Source organism: Piliocolobus tephrosceles, unplaced genomic scaffold (genome assembly GCF_002776525.5).
Source record: "Piliocolobus tephrosceles isolate RC106 unplaced genomic scaffold, ASM277652v3 unscaffolded_20558, whole genome shotgun sequence".
In the NCBI taxonomy this organism is placed as follows: Eukaryota; Metazoa; Chordata; class Mammalia; order Primates; family Cercopithecidae; genus Piliocolobus; species Piliocolobus tephrosceles.
Window position 1 is genome coordinate 1 of NW_022302708.1, and position 5124 is coordinate 5124.

General features: G+C 40.1%; 1 non-coding gene across 1 annotated transcript; it reads left to right on the forward strand.

Annotated features, from left to right (window-relative positions):
• The first annotated feature begins 1814 nt into the window (after positions 1 to 1814).
• Positions 1815 to 1918, forward strand: LOC111546531. The gene has a single exon (XR_002732802.1). It is a non-coding gene; the product is annotated as a U6 spliceosomal RNA (small nuclear RNA).
• Positions 1919 to 5124: the final 3206 nt, after the last annotated feature.

The following is a 5124-nucleotide window of genomic DNA, read 5'->3' on the forward strand; positions in this document are numbered from 1 at the left end:
AAATTGGCTAGCCATAAGTAGAAAGCTGAAACTGGATCCTTTCCTTACTCCTTATGTGAAAATTAATTCAAGATGGATTAGAGACTTAAATGTTAGACCTAATACCATAAAAACCCTAGAAGAAAACCTAGGCAATACCATTCAGGACATAGGCATGGGCAAGAACTTCATGACTAAAACACCAAAAGCAATGGCAACAAAAGCCAAAATAGACAAATGGGATCTAATTAAACTAAACAGCTTCTGCACAGCAAAGGAAACTGTCATCAGAGTGAACAGGTAACCTACAGAATGGGAGAAAATTTTTGCATTCTATCCATCTGACAAAGGGCTAATATCCAGAATCTACAAAGAACTAAAACAAATATACGAGAAAAAATCAAACAACCATATGGAAAAGTGGGCAAAGGACATAAACAGACACTCTCAAAAGAAGACGTTTATGCAGCCAACAGACACATGAAAAAATGCTCATCATCATGGGCCATCAGAGAAATGCAAATCAAAACCACAATGAGATACCATCTCATGCCAGTTAGAATGGTGATCATGAAAATGTTGGGAAACAACAGGTGCTGGAGAGGCTGTGGAGAAATAGGAATGCTTTTACACTGTTGGTGGGAGTGTAAACTAGTTCAACCATTGTGGAAGACAGTGTAGAAATACCTCAAGGATCAAGAACCAGAAATACCATTTGACCCAGCAATCCCATTACTGGGTATATAGCCAAAGGATTATCAATCATGCTACTATAAAGACATGTGCACACCTATGTTTATTGCAGCACTATTCACAATAGCAAACACTTGGAACCAACCCAAATGTCCATCAATGATAGACTGAATTAAGAAAATGTGGCACATATACACCATGGAATACTATGCAGCCATAAGAAAGGATGAATTCATGTCCTTTGTAGGGACATGGATGCAGCTGGAAACCATCATTCTGAGCAAACTATCACAAGGACAGAAAACCAAACACTGCATGTTCTCATTCATAGGTGGGAATTGAACAATGAGAACACTTGGACACAGGGTGGGGAACATCACACACTGGAGCCTGTCGTGGGATTGGGGGGTGGGGGAGGGGTAGCATTAGGAGATATATCTAATGTAAATGATGAGTTAATAGGTGCAGCAAACCAACATGGCACATGTATACATACGTAAAAAATCTGCAAGTTCTGCACATGTACCCTAGAGCTTAAAGTATAACAATAAAAATAAATAAATAAAAATTTAAAAAACAGAAGTACCATTCAACCCAGCAATCCCATTACTGAGAATATACCCAGAGGAATAGAAATCATTCTACCATAAAGACACATGCATGTATGTGTTCATCACAGCACTACACAATAGAAGTCAGGGAATCAACCTAAATGCCCACCAACAGTAGACTGGATAAAGAATACGTGGCACATATACATCATAGAATACTACACAGTCATAAAAATGAGTGCGATTATGACCTTTGTGGAAGCATGGATGGAGCTGGAGGCCATAGTCCTAAGTCAACTAACTTAGGAACAGGAAATCAAACACTGCATGTTCTCACTTTTGAGTTGGAGCTAAACACTGAGTACACATGGAAACAAAGAAGAGAACAACAGATATCTGGATCTACTTGAGGGTGGAGGGTGAGAGGAGGGAGAGGATCAAAAAACTACTTATCAGCTACTATGCTTATCATCTTGGTGATTAAATGATCCATACACCAAACCCCCGTGACGCGCAATTTACCTGTATAACAAACCTGCACATGCACCTCTGAACCTAAAATAAAAGTGTTTTTTTTAAAAAGTGAATCTGGTGCTCCCCTCGGCAGCACATATACTAAAATTGGAATGTTACAAAGATTAGGATGGCCCCTGCTCAAGGATGACAGGCAAATTCGTGAAGCGTTCCATTATTTTTGACACCATCTCCAGCCTCTGTAAACTTTAAAGGGCCTGCAGAGAATGCCATGCTTCAGGATGACGACTGGTGGTCTTGTCTTCGGATGATAAGTATTTGTGTTATGCTAAGGGTGTTGGGGTAAGGGGCTCTGTGTGCCTTCTCTGCTTTCTCTAGCCGAGTGGTATATAATGAGTCTAGGAGGAGAAACATCAGCATCAACAGGAGACTTGCTTTAAGAAGCTAATTCATGGACTGTTTTCAAACCTGCAAAATTTGATTACAGTGGGGCCTAGAATATCAGATAATTTGCATGCACATTGAAGCTTGAGAGGCAGTGCCTAGCTAAGTGACTCTCAGCCCAGTCTTCCAATAGGATCACACGGACAATTTGAAGATAAATCATCACCTGTGCCCTACCCACAGCGCCTGTCTATTGTTCTGGGTGGAAACATTTCTGTTTTTTAAATTAAGTTCCTCACATATTACAGTGAGGCTGAGGTCAAGCATGAGGACTTCCAGATACTTTAATGAGAGGAACTCCTAACATTCAAGGATGTGGCCATAGAATTCTCTGCAGAAGAGTGGAAATGCTGGGACCTGCCCAGCAGAATTGATATAGAGATGTGATGTTGGAGAACAGAAACCTGGGTGTTGCTATCTGTAACCCAGACATGGTCACCAGTCTGGAGCAAAGAAAAGAGCCCTACAATGTGAAGATGTATGAGACAGAGCCAAACCCCCAGGTAGGTGACAGTGAATGAAGTAGAGGACACATGCAAGAGGACCATGGTCAAGAAGGAAGTCAGGCCTTAAAATGTAGTTTGGGAAGCTCTGCTGCTATGAAAATAATTTCTGAAAAGGCTGCACTTTTTTCTCATATTCACCAATGGGGCATCTTCTGTCTCATCCTGTTAAATCTTGTAAGAATTCTCTGTTTTCTTTAGTGATCTCCCTTCAAGTTCACAGGGAAAACCAATGTCCACTTTAACATTTGTAAGGGGCTGCATGATCTGGCTGCGGTTCCATTGCTTTTGGAGACAGAGGAATATGTGTATATTGAGGAGCTCTATGTCAAAGTATTTTTTTCAAATATTCGTTTTGGATGATGTCTAAAATGTGTAAGGTGAGTAGTGGACATATTGAAATTTGGTTCAGAAATCCCAGGAGCACTAGGGACAGATGTTGCCTCTCTTCTGCTTAGTGATTTTTAATCCTATAGAGGTTGCAAATATAATTCTACAAAAATTCTCACTCAGCAGTTTTATCAGAACAATAAACGTTTTTCTAAATACTAAAAAATGTAATGTTATTTCAAAATGTTATTGCTTTAGTATAAACTAAGATTTGTGATTTAAACTCTATATGTGCAAATTCTCAAATTAAATATAGTTTAAAGCACAGGTTTCCAACCTTTTGGCTTCCTTGGGCCACACTGGAAGAATTGTGTTGAGCCACACATGAAATACACCAACATTAATGATACTTGATAAACTTAAAACAAAGGTTCGTGAATAATTTTTGTGATATTCACCACCATAGATAAGCAAAAAAGTCCTCGCATTCAAAGGGCTGGTCACTGGATTAAAGTATCTACTCATCTTCTAGATTTCTTAAGTGCACTATGTCATTAACTAGCTTAGAATATTGCCAATATATTATGCTCTCAATCGTGATAACTGTTATCTTATAATTCTGTCTTATTTAGTAGGAAGCCTGAGATTCTGTCATTGAGACCTATCTATCTATATAAAAATGTGTGTCTCTCACACACACACACACCCCTATATAAGTTATAGATGTGTATAGTAAATTATTTTTACATTGTTGATAGCTTCTTGGAAACTATAAGTGAAGCAATATATAATTTAAGAAAACTAATTTTAGTGGCTCACGCCTGTAATCCTAGCACTTTGGGAGCCTGAGGTGGGTGGATCAGGAGGTCAGGAGTTCGACACTAGCCTGGCCAACATGGCAAAACCCTGTCTCTACTAAAAATACAAAAAAATTACCTGGGCATGGTGGTGGGGACCTGTAATCCAGCTACTCGGGAGGCTGATGCAGGAGAATCACTTGAACCCCAATACTGACATAGTAGTTAAAGTGTGTGTGGGAAAGAATGCAGGGAATAGTTTAATTAGAACTTCAGCAGGGGGGTGGAGGTTGCAGTGAGCCGAGATCGCACCATTGCACTCCAGTCTGGGCAATGAGCGAAACTCTGCCTCGAAAAAAAAATAAAAGAAAGGAAAAAGAAAACTAACTTTACCAGAGTTTAATTGATATAAACAAGAGTTTTGTTTGGTGTAGAGCAATATTGCTTCACTTAAAGTTGCAGTTTTCAAGAACCTGTTTAGAACATTAGGTGAGGACTTACTGTACATCTGTGTTTGTGTGATATAGATTTTTCTGATAAACAAAAATTGTATAACTATACAAAATAAAAAAGGAAACCTGGTTCTTGTATCCATTGAGTCTCCTGGCTCCAGGTCAGATGTGAAGGACAATGTGGGAACTGTAGCCATGGAACCCCACAACAGAAGCCCCACACTACACCCTAACACCCCATCCTCCTGCCTGTCTTCCACATGAGGTTAGAGCACAACTGGGGGGCCTGTAAGTGGGGGCAACTAAAAGACACCCCACTAGAACCAGGAAATAAGATTTCCATTGAAGGGCTCAGGAGGAAGACATGTCAGAACAATGCAGGGCGCTTGTGATCGAAATGAATAAAAACCCTCATTGTTTTTGCCAAAATGGTTACGTAGATGCAAAGTTACAGTTTGGGCTGGTGACCCAGAACAAGCACAGCTGCAGGATGTCTCAGGAATCCTCTAAGCTTCCCACCACAGAAACCGTGAAATCTCTGAGGCCATCCAGGGAGTGAAAAATAAGCTGGCACATAGGGTCACGAGCACCCAACATCAAAGACAGGAATTGTGTTCAGAACAGCAGCAGACACACTGCCCCCTGCTTCCCACAGATCCAAATGCGAGAGACGAGATGTAAAGAATTTTCTCTGACATATCCCTTTCCTGTGATTATTCACAAATTTTGCCACATTTGCATGCTGTGTGCAGCTCTCTTAAAGTATTTTCATCTTTGTTATTCATGTCTTTAAACCTTTTTAAGTCCACCAGCATGCATAAGCTGACTTGATGTTTGCAGGTCTCCCAGTTCTGAAAAATAAAATAAAGTCAGTGAAGTAGATGCCAGTGGCAGGCAAGAG